Raw genomic sequence first — 18,716 nt, forward strand, 5'->3', positions numbered from 1 at the left:
AACCTGCAACTCTCCTGGGTCAGCCCCTTCACCCCTCTCGAGGTGATCCTACCAGCCTGTAAAAGCTTCCTGCGCACAGTGCTGCTCCGGAACTTTCTTGTCACCGAATCCCTCCTTCTTTTTTTGTAATATCATGTTTATTAAGACAGAAGGCAATCACATACAAACAGCCACAACAACATGGGAAACATAGAAACATAGAAGATGATGGCAGAAAGGGGCCATGGCAAATCAAGTCTGCCCACTCTAATGACCCACCCCCCATGACATTACCCCCCTAGAGTTCCCACATATATATCCCTTTTCATTTTAAAGTCTGGCACGCTGCTGGCCTCAATCACCTGAAGTGGAAGTTCATTCCAATGATCAACCACCCTTTCAGTGAAGAAATACTTCCTGGTGTCGCCATGAAATTTCCCACCCCTGATTTTCAGCGGATGCCCTCTTGTGGCCGAGGGACCTTTAAGAAAGAAGATATCCTCTTCCTCCTTGATACGGCCCGTGATATATTTAAACATTTCAATCATGTCTCCTCTCTCTACGTTCCTCGACTGAATATAGCTGTAATCTTTTCAGCCATTCCTCATACGGGAGATCTTTGAGTCCCGAGACCATCCTGGTGGCCATTCGTTGAACCGACTCAACTCTCAGTACATCTTTTTGGTAATGGGGTCTCCAGAATTGTGCGCAATATTCCAGATGAGGTCCCACCATGGATCTGTACAATGGCATTATGACTTTGGGCTTCCGGCTGTCGAAACTTCTATGAATACAACCCATCATTTGTCTTGCCTTCGATGAAGCCTTCTCCACTTGATTGGCTGTTTTCATGTCTTCGCTAATGATCACCCCCAAGTCACGTTCTGCCCTAGTTCTAGCTAAGGTCTCACCATTTAGTGTGTAAGTTCTGCACGGATTTTTGCTGCCAAGGTGCATGACCTTACATTTCTTAGCATTGAAGCTTAGCTGCCAAGTTGAGGACCAAGGTTCCAATCGAAGTAAGCCCTGCGTCATACTGTCGGGCACGGTGCCTTTACTTACTATGTTGCATAGTTTGGCGTCATCGGCGAATAATGTGATTTTACCTTGAAGCCCCTGAGTTAGGTCTCCTACGAATATGTTGAAAAGGATCGGGCCCAAGACTGAGCCCTGCGGCACTCCACTGGTCACCTCCGACGTTTTTAAAAGGGTGCCGTTTACCATCACTCTCTGAAGTCTACCGTTTAACCAATCATTGACCCATGCAGTTAATGTTTCTCCCAAACCCATCTATTTCATCTTGCTCAATAACTGGCGGTGTGGGACACTATCAAAAGCTTTATTGAAGTCCAAGTACACGACATCTAGGGACTACCCCACATCCAGCTTTCTCATTACCCAGTCAAAGAAGCTAATTAGGTTGGACTGGCAGGACCTTCCCTTGGTAAATCCATGTTGGCAGGGATCCCGTAGATTTTCCTCGTCCAGAATCGTATCTAGTTTGTGCTAGATATGATCCTGGACGAGGAAAATCTACGGGATCCCCGCCAATATGGATTTACCAAGGGAAGGTCCTGCCAGTCTGCTACAACAACAGGGAAAACAGCATGAAATGTACAACAAGGATTAGCACAATAGCTGGAACCCAAAGTCTTAGAGCATAACCAAATAATAGAAGACCAAAAAGCAGAAAAAACTGGTGATGGAGTTACAAAATACTATGCCATTTACCTCTGTCCATTTACGCAATGATCCCACATAATCCAAATCCTTCCTTCTTATGCAACTTCTGGTTTCCCCAGAAGTTACATCGGAAGGAGGGACTTATCAGCAAGAAGGTTCCAGAGCAGCGCTATGTGCAGGAAGTATATAAGAGGCTGGTAGGTCTGCCCTGGGAGGCATGAAGGGGCACACTCAGGAGACTCGCAGGTGTGTTGTTTTGTTGGGTTTTTTTGTTTTTTTGCCGCCCAAGATTGTGAGCCAGGGAGGGAGGGTGCGAGGGCTGTTGGACATATGGTAGGGAGGGAATAGGGCTGCTAGACTTGAGAGGGGATGCTGCTACTGCACCCACGATCGTGAGGGGGTGCGGGGTGGGAAGGGAGGTGAATGGCCTTGTACCATATCTGTGGCAACCAGTCAATTTTTTCCCCCATTCCTGCGGGTTACCCATGGGTAACAGTCACCGTGTCATTCTCTAATCTACCCCTCCTTCTAGTAGCTACTTCCCTGCCTGGTCAGAAAACCCTGGCAAGAACACCTGAAGGAACAGGGAGTGAGCAGGAATTTATTTATTTATTTAAAAAATGTGTCAACTGCCTATTCCAGGCGGCGTTACAAAACTAACAGACACAAAATGAAACAGACAAGACTTATACAGACAAGGGCAGGACAAAAGGAAGGAAGAGAGAGTCCCAAGGAGGTCAAGGACAAAAGGAACCTGAAGAAAGTGCTAACTGAGAGTGAGGTAGGCCTATAGTTGGAAGCTGTGATTTGCTATTTGTTTTCTCTGACTGCTGTTCAGTTTTGGGGTTTTTTTTGGGTTTTGGGTTTGTTTGGGGGGTTTTTTTGGGGGGGGTTAGAAATTATTTCTTTTTCTTTTCTTATTTCTGTTTCTTTTATTTTTGAATTCCTGACTGCTGCCCTTGCTTTTATAGGGCCTGAACTGCAGTGTCAGTTTATTTATGGAATTTTGGCTACCCTACTTAGCGACCTGCCTGAAATGCTGTTTCTTTTCTATGAATCCTAAGTTAGTTGAATTTTTATTTACTTTACCTGTTGTAGTAAACTACTGGAGTTCTGTTTCAGTTTATGAGCATTGTGTGGGCTAAAGAGTGACTGGTTACCAGTTCCTTTGGCCTGAAGCCTCCTGAAGTTAGAAAATAAATGCTAGTTTATACTAAGTGCTGGACTGTCTCAGGGTCTTTTCCCCTCTTCCCCACCGTTGCAGTGGGGTATCAAAAATCAAAAGGCAGCCAGACAATAGTCAGGTTTAAAACCGTCTTTATTCTCAAGATTGTTAACACCCCCCACACATATACATAACAGATATAATATGGGTAACGAGACCATTTATTTTTTTCCTCAAAACGAGACATCTACTTCCTGTTTCTGGTTGCAACTTCTTGTTTTGGTTTTTAGCTCAAGGAGCTGCGCTGAATGCCCCATGCTGCTCCCGATGCTCATAGGAACTCTATGAGTGTCAGGAGCTGCGCAGGTCATTCAGCTCAACTCCCTGCGCTAAAAAACACTATTGCAGTTTAGTAAAAGGGGGCCATAGTGCAAAATATAGACAACAGATATAAATACTCAAAATGAACACATTTTGATCACTAAATTGAAAAATAAAATCATTTTTCCTACCTTTATTGTCTGGTGAGTCTCTGGTTGCACTTCCTTCTGACTGTGCATCCTTTCTTTCTCTCTTCCTGCCCCCCTTTCTTTATGTCTTTTTTCTGTCTCCCTGCTCCCCTATCTTTCTTTCTGTCTCCCTGCCCCCCCAAAGCCACTGCCACCGCCACTGATGCAGCAACAGGCCAGGTGCGTGCAATGACTGCACAAGCCTCCCCCCCATTTCAATTCTGATGGAGAGGAAGTTCTGAGCCAGCCAGGCAGTGATTGGCTGGCCCGGAACTTCCTCTCCGATGTCAGAATTGACGTCGGGGGGGGAGGGGGGAAGGCTTGTGCAGTCGCTGCACGCACCTGATCTGTTGCTGTGTCGGCGTTGGGGAAGCAAGGAGAAATCCCAGGCTTCGCAATTGACTCGCATTGTCATCGATGTTTTGGGCATCCCTGCACTAAAAAACAGGACATTTTGGCGTCCCAAAGCTGTCCTTGGGGACAACAGGACAGGCTACCTAAAAACGGGATGGTTCCGTTCAAAATGGGACATATGGTAACGTTAAGCATGGGCAGAAGTGCTGCTAACTTCACATAGACTTGGAAAAAATGCACTGAAGAAAAAATAAAACCATTGTAAGTAGAGTTGTCTTCTTAGATGGGTCAAAAGAACAAATAATAATGAAAAAGATCCAAAACACCCAACTTAACTAGGAAGTTCTTATTCACCCAGAGAGTGGTAGAAAGCTGGAACGCTCTTCCAGAGGCTGTTATAGGGGAAAACACCCTCCAAGGATTCAAGACAAAGTTAGACAAGTTTCTGTTGAACAAGAACGTGCGCTGGTTGGGCTGTTCTCAGTTAGGGTGCTGGTCTTAGACCAGAGGGCCGCCGCGTGAGAGGACTGCTGGTCTGACTCAGCAGTGGCAATTCTTATGTTCTTATGCTGCATTAGAGGAAGACCTTAAATTCATATGCTTCAATAATAAATTAAAAGTAGCACTGAAACAAAAAAAATTGTATAGACATGAAGAAAAAAGAAAAGAAGCATCAACCCAGGAAATGGAGAAGAGCATTAGTACAGTGAAGACATCACCAACTAAAGCTGAAAGAGAAATATTCTGGAGGAACTTGAAAATGGCCTTGTAAAGCACAACTAGAGAATTTGGAAAAAAAGTTATGCAATAGCCTGAAATAACAGAAGAAAGTGTTGGAAAACAGGTTAAAAAGAGTCCCAGACTAGAAGATCCCTTTCCTAGAGGGACTCACCAATTTTTGGCTCAAAGACCTGGCAGACATCAAAATCAATTGGTCAGGCAGTCAACCTTAATAACACATATTCAAAGGATTTATACTCCTAACTTTGGGTCTCTTGAAAAATTGACTAAGGCTGAGTATTTAAATGTTTACTCAAAATTTCTCTAAATGAGCATTCAACATAGGAGACAACACAGGCAAATTTAGTGTGGGGAAAGATTTAGGAGCTTAGCACTGATTTTCAGCAGTAGGTTCAAAAATGAGGCTTGTAAATATAGACAAATGAATGGCATCCCTAATATTTATGAGCACAAGTTCTATTGTTTACTGTCTATTGATTGCATTTGCTATACTGCCTTATATAAGAATAAGTCCAAGCAGTGTACGTAAGAAATAAAATACATAATAAGAAATGACTGTCATAAAACAGACAGGACAATGAGACATTCATACCATAACTAGAATATTAAAGATATCATAATCTAAAAAACTAAGGGAAGCAAGGAAAAGAGAAGGAAAGCAAGAGTCTTTCCGTGTTACCAAAACATCCCTTTAAATATCAGGAACATATTGTTCCTTAAGCCAATTCAAGTTTCAAGTTTATTTAAATGTTGTTATCCCGCCTTTTCAAAGTTTCAAAGCGACTAACATTCATAGTAATACAATGTTTTAGGTCCCAAAAGTAGAATTCCTAGTATTTATTTATTTATGTTCCACATATCCTACAATTCTATGTGGATTACAAATTATTCAGGTACTCAAGCATTTTTCCTGTAATGAGCTTTTTTAGGTGCTGGAAAAACAAGGCAGTGAGCATCATGAGAGGGTGATAAGTTACCCAAGGAGAGAAGAGGCTCCCCTTTTAACTAGAAACCTCCTGGAGACTTGTCAGATCCCTGAGCTCCTATCCCATACACCTTTTGTAGGACTAAAGGGATTTTAAAGGTCTGGTAACCCAGAGAAGATATCATCTCCTCCTAAGAATTCCTGTCCCAAGGAACCTTGATGAGTACAGATTAAACCCAGGAAATTTAGCTTCATAGCTAAAGAAACGGTGGGTGAAGAAAGTGTTAACCTGGAAAAGGAGGAAATGATCTGGGAGTCCCCTAATGAGGAATATGAAAGTAGGGAAAGAGGAAGATCAGGAGAGTGACATGGAAATAGGTCCATAATCCAAGGATAAATTGGGGAAGGAGAACCTTGCTAACCTTGTTCCTGTGGGTGGTGATTTTCTCTTGCTTGTAGAGCACAGTTACAGCCTATTACATTTGTGGTAATCGGTTATCTTGATCTGACCCAAATGTTGTTTGACTCGGGGTGAACCTAAGATTTATATTTGCATAAAGACTAATTTGCATGATTACCAGTTGAAGGTAACATAGTAGATGACGGGAGATAAAGATTTGAATGGTCCATCCAGTCTGCCCATCCTTACCCACTCTTTAAATTACTAATTTAAATTTTCCTTCTTCTTAGCTATTGCTGGGCCAGATCTTAACACACTGTCAACGGTCCTCTTTCCCTGCTGTTTTCATGTCCATGGAGACTTTGATTCAGCTTCCCCACACCTTTTTTCCTAGCATCTGGGTAGAGTTTTTATATTTAGTTGCCTTGTGGTTTCATGCCACAGCATTTCTATAATTTAGAACGACAGAGGATCAGGCAGTTTTTCTTAGACTTCCGTTTGGTTACATTTTATTCTTTTCACGCCCCGTTTGTTTCTGTGCCCCGTTCCCCGTTTGCTTTATCCTAGCCTCCAGGCAGAGGTTCTATTTTTAGTTCTCTAGCGGTTCTGTTTTAGTTTGGCTCTTTGCTCTTTATGCAGTCTTACAACAGTGGCTCTACATTTTATTACAATAGAGAATCAGGTAATTTTTTTCCACAAACCCACTTTGGTCTATTGTGCAGATGTAGGATATTTTACATGAGACAGTGTATTTAGCAAATGTATATGCAGGTCTTTAGATATGTTTTTATGATATTCTTTAGAGAGAATTTGTGGGCTAATTCAGGGTCTCCACTTAGTTTTATTTAGCATATTTATTTACATCCGTTTGTCTTACATTTTTACTTAGGAAATTTGTCGGGCTAATTTGCACATCTTTCCTTATTTTAAGGACTCCTCAAAACCGCATATTATTTCTGCCATACTAACTATTTGTTAGTTATTGACTGGTATGTTTTATTCCTTTACAGCACTTTTTTCATTTCTTAAGATGTCACAGTCTTCTTATCTTATTTTATGATGCTTCTAATTTATAACTTCTTTTTTAAAATGCCAGAGCCTGGGACCAACATGATTTGAATAATGACCAGACAACAAAAGGTAGAAAAAAATAATTTTATTTTCTGTTTTGTGATTACAATATGTCAGATTTGAAATGTGTATCCTGCCAGAGCTGGTGTTAGACAGTGAATGTGAGCTAGGATTTAACAGAGAGAGGAAGTCTTTTGTTTAATTTATTTATACCACAGCACCAGCGTGGGTAGGATAGGGCAAAGGGGGTAAAGAAGCTATAAAATAAACCCACCAGGATGTTTGGAAAAAAAAACACAAAAAAACAACACCCAGTTGGGCAGGAAAATCTAATCGAATTGAAAATTTTTTTCTTGAATCTGGCAGTACTAGTGTATATGGGCTGGAGAGGGCTTCGACAGAAACTCTATTAGTTTGGAATTTGAGGGCAGGGCTGGGCAGACCTTTATGGTCCCGCAAATGACAAAATGGTTCAGAGAGGCTGGAGTGGGCTTTGATGACAACTCCAGAAATGCCAAAGAAAGACAATTTAATCATGAATTGATAATGTGTGACTGTTGGGCATACTGGATGGACTGTTCAAGTCTTTATCTGCTGTAATATACAATGTGACATACAAAACCCATCTTCACAGTGTCAGCAGTCGTGTCATAGCTCCAGGAAGGTGGCTTTGAGTGTCAGCCTCATCCTACTGCGTGCCTTTCTTCATCAAGAATGACAACCTAGGAAGTTCGCCTCTCATCCTGATCCCAATCCCTCCCCTGCTCTCTTAATTAAGCATAAAATGCTCTTACAACATCTCTTCTTTTTCCCAGGGGAGGAGAGGGGAGCATCTGTTAATGAAATGACCTGAATCTTACCCTCTCCTAACTACAAATGTAATCTCTGAATTATTGATTCAGCTGCTCTCAGGGAGGTTAATCATGCTTGACAGAATCTTTTTTTCCTGATCGTTCTAATTTCATCTTCCTGTCAGAAGAGGTCACGGAAGCAATGACACAAAATGATCAATTGGGAATTATCTGGAAATTACTACACTGAGGGGAGTGCCAGCAATTCCAAAGGAATGAACAGAAAACCAGAAGCAGTGTAACCAGCAATGTCCAGATGCAATTAAAAGCTAGGGTCATAGATCAGGATTCCACCATTGCTGCAATTTCTTCACATTAGCAGTTGTTTGGGGGTTTTTTTTAATATATCTTGAGAATATTATTTGATCAACATCTGTGCCTGGTGGGTTAGCTCAGTTTAGCAAAGGGAAATATAGCTACCAATTAGGAAAAGCAGGCAGGGGCATGAGAAGCCCTGTCAATGTAGAAGGGCATGTATGACTGTAGGGTTACAAAGTGTCCGAATTTCCCCGCACATATCCTCCTTTTAGAGGACATGACCGGCTGGGTTTTGATAAGTTTCCAGCTAGGAACGACATCGAGATGGCATCTGGCTGGAGCATAGGAAACAGAGAGTGGGAGTAAATGGACAATACTCGGACTGGAAGAGCGTCACCAGTGGGGTGCCGCAGGGCTCAGTACTTGGGCCCGTACTCATCAACATCTTTATAAATGATCTGAACATTGGTATGATGAGTGAGGTGATTAAATTTGTGGACGATACGAAGTTATTCAGAGTAGTGAAGACACAGGGGGATTGCGAAGTTCTGCAACGTGACATAATCAAGCTCGAGAAATGGGCATCGACATGGCAAATGAGGTTCAGCGTGGATATGTGTGAAGTGATGCATGTCGGTAACAAAAATCTCAAGCACAAATACAGGATGTCTGGGGAGGTGCTTGGAGAGACCTCCCAGGAAAGAGACTTGGGAGTTCTGATCGACAAGTCGATGAAGCCGTCCGTGCAATGCACGGCGGAGGCAAAAAGGGTGAACAGAATGCTAGGAATGATTAAGAAGGGGATCACGAACAGATCTGAGAAGATTATCATGCCACTGTACCGGGCCATGGTGTGCCCTCACCTGGACTACTACATCCAGCACTGGTCGCCATACATGAAGAAGGACACAGTACTACTCGAAAGGGTCCAGAGAAGAGCGATTAAAATGGTTAAGGGGCTGGAGGAGTTGCCGTACAGTGAGAGATTAGAGAAACTGGGCCTCTTCTCCCTTGAAAAAAGGAGACTGAGAGGGGACATGATCGAAACATTCAAGATAAAGAAGGGAATAGACTTAGTAGATAAAGACAGGTTGTTCACCCTCTCCAAGGTAGAGAGAACGAGATGGAACTCTCTAAAGTTAAAAGGGGATAGATTCCGTACAAACGTAAGGAAGTTCTTCTTCACCCAGAGAGTGGTAGAAAACTGGAACGCTCTTCCAGAGGCTGTTATAGGAGAAAACACCCTCCAGTGATTCAAGACAAAGTTGGACAAGTTCCTGCTAAACTATAACATACGCAGGTGAGGCTGGACTCATTTAGAGCACTGGTCTTTGACCTGGGGGCCGCCGCATGAGTGGACTGCTAGGCACGATGGACCACTGGTCTGACCTAGCAGCGGCAATTCTTATGTAGATGCAATGTGGTGAAGTCATGCGTCACACCAGCACATGCACAAATGCCCTACCAACAAGTGAATAGATTGAAGGGGTGGAACAGGGCATGACTCAGGCGGGACTGGACAGGGCTGGGTGGAATTGGGCGGGCCTGGGGGCAGGGCCATGGGTCCATATTTTAGTTCTGGAAAATCTGGTAACCCTATGTATGAGAAGGAAGATTTGTGTGTATGGAGAGGGTGGGGGTAAATGAAGTGGTGATGGTGGGGGGTATATAAGAGTGTGGGGAGCCATGTGGGTGCAGAATGGTATGAGTTATGAGTTGGTGTGAGTGGGGGCTTTGAATGCATGAGTGCAGAAATATATGTGGAGTGGCCACAGCTTCAGAAAAGGCACATATTTGTGTTATATGTCTAACCCAGGAGTAGGGAACTCCAGTCCTCGAGAGCCATATTCCAGTCGGGTTTTCCCCAATGAATAAGCATGAGATCTATTTGCATGCACTGCTTGCAATGCATATTCATTGGGGAAATCCTGAAAACCCGACTGGAATACGGCTCTCGAGGACCGGAGTTCCCTACCCCTGGTCTAACCAATGAGGCTTCAGATGTCTTAGAGTAAGACAGGAGGAATGGTTCACTGACATGTGAGATTAGGGAAAGAGAAGGGGGACTTGTATACCACCTTTCTGTGGCTTTGGGCACAAAGACCAGCACTGGGATTTGATCTCACAACCTCTGGGTGCAGAGGCAGCAGCTCTACCAGTAAGCCACAACTTGCCATATTACTCTATTTTTTGCCACTGTATTTCTTTTTTCCTTCACCCTAAGCTGTCAGTCAAGTAAATAAACCTTGAACTATACCATACCATACAGTTTCTTATATCCTGCAATTTTCTACAAGGAATCATTGGGCTTAAAATAAGATTGGGATCAGTTTTTACATTAGCAATCAGATTCTAAATAGGGAGTTGGATAGAGATCAGTCATTATAAGGAGAAAAGATAAGTCTTCAACATTCTGCTGGAGCTGTAATAGGAGGGAACCTGCTATAAGTATAGGGGTACATTATTCCAGACTCTGGGGCTCAGGTATTGAAAGGTGGACTCGTAATAAAGGTTACCTAGGGTTACAAGATTTCCCCAAACATGTCATCTTTTTGAGAACTCTGTCAGAAATCCTGGCGGATTTTCAATTTAACTGCTTTTGTCTGAGGAAACCAGACATCTAGTAATCCTACAGCAGCTCAATCTACTGAAGAGGGCTTTAAACTAGAAGTGATGGGGCAATGTGATCAAAGCCCATGGGTGACTATAAGCCTTCAGGTAAGTAAATGATAGAATACCTCTTCACTGATGGGAAAAGGGGGCAATGTCTGGAAAGCAGTATATACTAATGCTCGAAGTATGGGAAACGAGATTCTGGATCTAGAATGTGATGGAAGAAGATGAGTTGGATATACTGGTGATCATGGAGACGTGGTTCATGGAGAACCAGGTTCATAGACAGTAACGCGGAAGACAAAGGCGTGCGCCGACAACTGAGCGCAAGATGGAGGCGCGCGCCGAAGAAAAAGACTGTTTTTAGGGGCTGCGATGGGGGGTTTTGTTGGGGATCCCCCCCCACTTTACTTAATACAGATTGCGGCGGCGTTGTGGGGGGTTTGGGGGGTTGTAACCCCCCCACATTTTAGTGAAAACATAACTTTTTCCCTAAAAACAGGGAAAAAGTTAAGTTTTCAGTAAAATGTGGGGGGTTACAACCCCCCAAACCCCCCACAATGCGGCGCGATCTATATAAAGTAAAGTGGGGGGGTTCCCCCCCACACACCCCATCGTAGCCCCTAAAAACAGTCTTTTTCTTCGGCGCGCACATCCGCGCTGCGCTCAGTTGTCTGCTCGCGCCTTTGTCCCGGCGCGCTTTTGACCTGACACCGAGAACCATGACTGGATGTAGTTATACTGGGCTAAAAATCTGTTCAGTAAAAGAAGAATAGGAGGGGGAGTAGCGTTATATGTTAAAGATCATATTAAAGCCACACAATTGCAAGATCTGCAGGGCAAGGAAGAGGCACTGTGGATCAATTTGGAAAAAAAAAGGGAAGTTTTACTAATAGGTGATTTTAATATGCCGGATGTTGATTGAGGTATCTTTATTGCGGGGTCTTCTAGAAGTAGGGAGATCCTGGATTCTCTACAAGGAGAACTGTTCCAGCAGTTTATTTATTTTAAAAATGTATATACCGTTTAAAACTAAGCGGTTTAAATAATTTACATACATAGTATTTAAAATAGACACATGATAAAACAAATACACAATGGAACATGTGGGATGGGGTCATATTGGACTTAGTGCTTAGAAAAGGGGAAAGTGTTTCTGATGTTACAGTGGGTGATCATCTGGCATCCAGTGATGGGTATAGAGAGGCTCATTCAAAAGCAAAGGTTCTAGACTTTAGAAAAACAAACTTTGTTCGGATGGGGGATTAAGCCAAGGAATTGTTGTCTGGATGGGAACATCTGGAAGGAGTAGAAATGCAGTGGGTAAAACTGAAAAGAGTTATTGTAAGGGCAACAAACCTTTTTGTGAGGCAAGTAAGTAAAAATAAGAGGAAAAGAAGGCCGCTTTGGTTCTCAAAAGTAGTAGCTGAGAAGGTAAGGAATAAGAGGTTAGCTTTCATAAACTACAAAAGATCACAGAAAGAGGAAGACGGGTAAAAATATCTGGAAAAGTTAGGAGATGCTGGTCGTGTAGTCAGGAAAGCAAAGATGCAAATGGAAGCAAAAATACCTAACACGGTAAAACGGGGAGACAAGATATTCTTTACATACAGCATATTAGTGATAGGAAGAAGTGCAAAAGTGGTATTGTGAGACTCAAAGGTAAAGGGGAAGAATATGTAGAAGCTGATAAAGAAAAGGCCGCATTGCTTAACAAATATTTCTGTTCTGTATTCACAGCTGAAGCGTCGGGAGCAGGACCACAGAAGACAAACGTGAATAGGGATGGAGGAGTAACAGACCCTGTTTGATTTTCAGAGAGTTGTTCGTGAGGAGCTAGCTAAAATAAAGGTAAATAAAGTGATGGGGCCAGATGGTGTACATCCTAGGGTGCTGCAGGAACATAGGGAAGTTCTGGTAGCTCCGCTGACTGACCTTTTCAATGAGTCTCTAGAGTCAGGAGTTGTACCGGAGAACTGGAGAAGGGCAGATGTGGTCCCTCTCCACAAAAGTGTAAGTAAAGAAGAAGAATGGTCAAGTTTCTGGAATCCTATGGATTATAGGACCAGAGGCAAAATGGATTCACTAGAGGTAGGTCTTGTCAGACAAATCTGATCAATTTCTTTGACTGGGTAACAAGAGAATTGGATAGAGGGAATGCGCTAGATGTAGTGTATTTAGATTTTAGCAAAGCCTTTGACAGTATTCCACACAGACATCTAATAAATAAACTGAGTGCCCTTGGGATGGGTCCCAAAGTGATGGGCTAGATCAAGAACTGGTTAAGTGGAAGGTGACGGAGGGTAGTGATCAATGGAGATCGTTCTAAGGAAAGGGATGTTAACAGTGGTGTAACTCAAGGTTCTGTTCTTGGACCTGTTTTGTTTGTTTGTTTGTTTATTTATCTCCCGCCCTTATCCAGAGTGAGTAACAATTGTACATAAGGTTAGGGCTCTTCAGCTTGGAAGAGAGATGGCTGAGGGAAGATATGATTGAAGTCTACAAAATCCTGAGTGGAATAGAACGGGTACAAGTGGATCAGTTTTTCACTTCGTCAAAAATTACAAAGACTAGGGGACACTCAATGAAGTTACAGGGAAATAGTTTTAAAACCAATTGGAGGAAAAAAAAATTTCACTCAGAGAATAGTTAAACTCTGGAACGCATTGCCAGAGGATGTGGTAAGACAGATAGCCTAGCTGGTTTGAAGAAAGGTTTGAACAAGTTCCTGGAGGAAAAGTCCATAGGCTATTATTGAGAAAGACACGGGGAAAGCCACTGCTTGCCCTGGATCGGTAGCATGGAATATTGCTACACCTTGGGTTTTGGCCAGGTACTAGTGACCTGGATTGGCCACCGTGAGAATGGCCTACTGAGCTTTATGGACCATGGGTCTGACCCATTAAGGCTATTCTTATGTTCTTATAATACATTACATTTAACATACAGATCACATCAACACAACCATCACTCTAACCAAAATACACACATATATACAAAATATAAAAATATAAATAATATACAACTGCTTCAACAACAAGCATCGATATGCAAAAGAATATAAAACTGCCTATGATATACAAGTCGTTGCCATGACAAGTATCATTAAAAACCAATAAAACAAAACAGACCATGGAATGCATCAGTGACCCGCACTCTGCACTCGACAGTCACCACTACTCCTCCCTCGAGCACTCTCATACACATTTTTATAAACAATATTGCTGAAGGGTTGTCAGGTATGATTTGCCTCTTTGCGGATGATACCAAAATCTGCAATAGAGTAGACACGCCAGATGGTGTGAATAACAAGTGGAAAGACTAGTCGAAGGTTGAAGAATGGTCTGAAATTTGGCAGCTAAAATTTAATGCTAAGAAATGCAAGGTCATGCATTTGGGCTGCAAAAACCTGAGAGAACGGTACAGTATAAGGGTTAAAGAACTTATGTGCAAGGCAGAAGAGCATGACTTGGGTGTGATTGTATGTGATGATCTTAAGGTGGCCAAAAAGGGTGAAAAGGTGACGGCAAAAGCTAGAAGGATGCTAGGTTGCATAGGGAGAGGTATGGCCAGTAGGAAAAAGGAGGTATTGATGCCCCTGTATAAGACTTTGGTGAGACCTCATCTTATATAATAAAATGCTAAGCGCGCATGTGCACTCCTGCCTGCGTGTTCCGTGATCTGTAGGTCCGTGGCAGGCAGGAGAGTACATGGGCGCTTACAACAGTCCCACACTCGAGCGCTGTGGCCGACTCTTTTACACTGCACGGCCGAACTCTGCAGTTCCTCTCAAGAGCCTCACCAGCACTCCAGCGCTGTAGCCGACGAACTCACAGCCACACCTAAGCGCCAGTTCTTCTATGGCAGCTAGCGTAGTGAGGGGCCGGGACTTAGGAGAAGGAGAGCAGGCCCGGGATTCGGCCGGCCCCGGCCAGGCAAGACCCCCCTTCCCCCGCCACACCCAGGCCCCGGCAGTCCCCGCCAGCAGGAGGAGGGCTTCGAGGGAGCCGGCTGTCGGCGGAGGGCAGACGCGGGCCCAGGACGGACTTGCTCCAGCTCACGCCACCTTTGTTTTGTTTTTCTCCGTCCCCTTCAGTCCCTCTAAGCTGCACAAGCTATACAATCCTGTCCCTTAAACTCCCTGGCCAAAGTTATTTTAATTTGAAATCCGCCGCCGCCGCGGCTCCTCTCTCATCTTCCGACATAATATAAGTGCAGCTCATGAGAGGAGCCGTGGCGGCGGCTTTGAAAACGGCTCCCTTAGTTCTTTACCGAGTTATTTTTAAGTTTAAAGCTGCCGCCATGGCTCCTCTCACGATCCCGGCCTGTGTCAGAGAAGGCTTCCGACGCAGGCCGGGATCATGAGAGGAGCCGCGTCGGCCTTTTTAAACTTAAAAAAAAAAATCCAGCAAAGAACTAAGGGAACCATTTTATCTGCATGCTGCTACGAAGGAACAGGGGAGGGGGAGGGAAATGCTGATGCTGATGCACAGGGAGCAGGCAGGCAGGCAGGCAGGGGGAGAGGGAAAGGGGCTGCTTTGGGGGGAGGGGTGTGCTGGGGGCACACAGCAATCATGGGCAGGGGACCACGGAGCAGGCAGGCATGGCTCAACAAGGGGAGAGGGAAAGGGGGCTGCTTTGGGGGGAGGGGTTTGCTGGGCCAGACAGCAATCATGGCGGGGAACAGAAGGGGGCCACAGAGAGATAGGCAGGCATGGCGCAACAGAGAAATACAGGCAGGCAGGGGGCAAGGGAGAGACACAGAAAGAATGACAGACAGACAGACAGCATCCAAGCACAGAGAGAGAAAAGAAAAAAAAAACAGTCGTCTACTCTAGCACCCGTTAATGTAACTGGCTTAAACACTAGTTTAGAATATTGTGTACAATTCTGGAGGTTGCACCTTCAAAAAGATATAAAAAGAATGGAGTCGGTCCAGAGAAAGACTACTAAAATGGTATGTGGTCTTCATCATAAGGCGTATGGGGACAGACTTAAAGATCTCAATCTCTATACCTTGGAGGAAAGGCAGGAGAGGGGAGATATGATAGAGACGTTTAAGAACCTTTGAGGCATAAATGCGCATGAGGCAAGTCTCTTTCAATTGAAAGGATACTCTGAATTGAGAGGGAATAGGATGAAGGTGAAAGGGGTTAGATTCAGACGTAACCTCAGAAAATACTTTTCACGGAAAGGGCGGTGAATGTGGGGAATGATGGAGACAAAAAGTGTATCTGAATTCAAGAAAGCTTGGGATCTCTAAGGAAAAGGGGAGGGGACAGTAGATGGCATGGTTAGGCAGACTAGATAAGCCGTATGGTCTTTATCTACCTTCATTTTTCTTTGTTTGTAAGAGAAACTAAAGGGAGAAAGAGGAAGGAAGGAGCAATTGATGGGGATGGGAAAAAAGTGATTTGGGGCTGTTCCTCCTAATATTCAGCACTATTTAACTAGACAGTAACGGTTTCTGGCTGGTTAAATAGTGTTTAGTCAGCTAACCACTAATATTCATCAGGAAATAGTTGAATATTTGATGTTAGTGGTTAGCCGCTATCTGGCTATGTTGTGAATATTCAATAATAATAATAATAATAACAGTTTATATACCGCAATACTATTAAGTTCTATGCGGTTTACAATAGATTAAGTGAGGTACAAATTGACTGAATTTAAGAGGGGGGAAGAGGAGAGTTAATAGGACCGGAAATGCGTTGTTGAGGAGAAAGAGATTAATAGGACAGAGGAATCACTATGGAGGAGAAAGAAGATACTTTAGGAATAGTTGAGTTTTTAGATGTTTTCTGAATTCCTCATAAGTAGTGGGCGAAAACAGTTGATTTAGGTCTTTACCCCACAATGCTGCTTGATGTGAAAGAAGGTGTTCATAGTGTTTTTTCAGTTTACAACCTCTAACTGGGGGGGAAACGAAGTAGGAATAAGAGCTTCTCTTGTGTCTGTTGGCAGAGAAGGAGAAAAGGTCAATTATGTATTTAGGGGCAAGTCCGTTTAGCGCTTTAAAGCAGAAGCAGGCGAATTTAAACTTTATGCATACTTCCATCGGTAGCCAATGTAACTGCCGCTAGTAGGGTGATACATGATCGAATTTCTTTAGTCCGAAGATTAGTCTGACCGCTGCATTTTGCATTAGTTGTAAACGTCGCATTTTTGGGGGGAAATGGCTAAGTAGGCGATGTTATAGTAGTCAAGTTGACTTAGTACGAGAGATTGGACCAGGGTTCTGAAAGCTGACGTATCGAAATAAGCTTTAATGGATCAGAGTTTCCAGAGAGCGAAGAAACCCTTTCTGATTAAGGAGTCCACCTGGTCTTTCATGGTTAGGCATTGATCTAGAGTTACACCTAGTATCTTTATGGTGGGCTAGATGGGGTGATTCAAGCACTTGCCATTGTACGTTCAGAGGGAAAATTGGATCATATAAATAGCAGTCCTATTTTTTGCCTCCTATTAACTTAACGAGCCAGTGCTGAATATTTGCTTAGCCAGTTAAGTTAGAGCCACCCCCCAAACCCTGGATATCCACTACCAGTTGCTGGAAATGGCCTGGCATCAAATACCCAGATTGAGCATCAGCATCAGGTGGACAACACACTGCCTAGTGCCAGCTGAATATCAGGCCTATTATCTCTTCAGAATTTTTGGAGACTTCTACTGTGTATAATTATGTGGAATAAGAGAATGAACAGTCTATTACCTCCCTATAAGATTTTCCAACTCAGTCAGTAATTCTCTCCTCCTCAACCTGTTCCTCCTTCCTGGATTTCTCTTCTATTCTAGTCTCTAGGATTTATAGATCACTAAATCCCAATAGGTCCAAAGTGGGGTACAATCATAGCAGATTCCTAAGTATACATTATACAAAATTTCAAAATAGCATCATAATAATCTCTTAAACCTCATTCACGCCCGCTTCTCCATTCCCCTCCCAATCTCTTTTCCATTGTATACTTGGATTTCCAAAAATCCTTTGACAAGGTACCCCATGAACGCTTACTGTGGAAACTAAGGAACCATGGGGTGGAAGGAGATGTACATAGATGGATCGGAAATTGGTTGGCGGGTAGGAGGCAAAGGGTAGGAGTGAAGGGCCACTACTCTGACTGGAGGAGGGTCACGAGTGGTGTTCCGCAGGGGTCGGTACTCAGACTGCTGCTGTTCAATGTATTTATAAATGATCTAGAAACAGGGACGAAGTGCGAAGTTATAAATTTCGCAGATGACATAAAATTATTTAGTGGGGTTAGGACTAAAGAAGACTGTGAAGATTTACAAAGGGACCTGAACAAACTGGGAGACTGGGCGAAGAGATGGCAGATGAACTTTAATGTAGAGAAATGTAAAGTCTTGCATGTAGGAAACAGTAACCCGATGCACAGCTATACGATGGGAGGGTAGGTAATGGGTGAAAGTAGCCTAGAAAAGGACTTGGGGGTACTGGTGGACAAGACAGTGAAGCCGTCAGCACAGTGTGCAGCGGCCTCTAAGAAGGTGAACAGAATGCTATGTATTATCAAGAAAGGTATTACAACCAGAACAAAAGAAGTTATCCTGCCGTTGTATCAGGCAATGGTGCGCCCACATCTGGAGTACTGCGTCCAATATTGGTCGGCGTACATTAAAAAGGATATGGTGATACTCGAGAGGGTCCAGAAAAGAGGGACATGATTGATAAAGAGTATGGAAAACCTTTCATATGCTGAGAGATTAGAGAAACTGGGGCTCTTTTCCCTAGAAAAGCGGAGACTTAGAGGGGACATGATAGAGACTTACAAGATCATGAAAGGCATAGAGAAAGTGGAGAGGGACAGATTATTCAAACTTTCGAAAACTACAAAAACGAGAGGGCATTCGGAAAAATTAAAAGGGAACAGATTCAGAACCAATGCTAGGAAGTTCTTCTTCACTCAAAGGGTGGTGGACACCTGGAAAGCACTTCCAGAGGGTGTGATAGGACAGAGCACGGTATTGGGGTTCAAGAAGGGATTAGATAATTTCCTGAAAGAAAAGGGGATAGAAGGGTATAGATAGAGGAATACTATACAGGTCCTGGACCTGATGGGCCGCCGTGTGAGCGGACTGCTGGGCATGATGGACCTCTGGTTGACCCAGCAGAGGCAATGCTTATGTTCCTATGCTCTTAATACCATAT

General features: G+C 43.5%; 1 protein-coding gene across 1 annotated transcript in view; it reads right to left on the bottom strand.

The window, feature by feature from the left end:
• LOC117347478 (corticotropin-releasing factor receptor 1-like) overlaps nt 1–18,716 on the bottom strand; it is a 119,118-nt gene that overhangs the window by 72,456 nt on the left and 27,946 nt on the right. The gene's annotated exons all lie outside the window — the stretch shown is intronic.

Source organism: Geotrypetes seraphini, chromosome 13, assembly GCF_902459505.1.
Source record: "Geotrypetes seraphini chromosome 13, aGeoSer1.1, whole genome shotgun sequence".
In the NCBI taxonomy this organism is placed as follows: domain Eukaryota; kingdom Metazoa; phylum Chordata; class Amphibia; order Gymnophiona; family Dermophiidae; genus Geotrypetes; species Geotrypetes seraphini.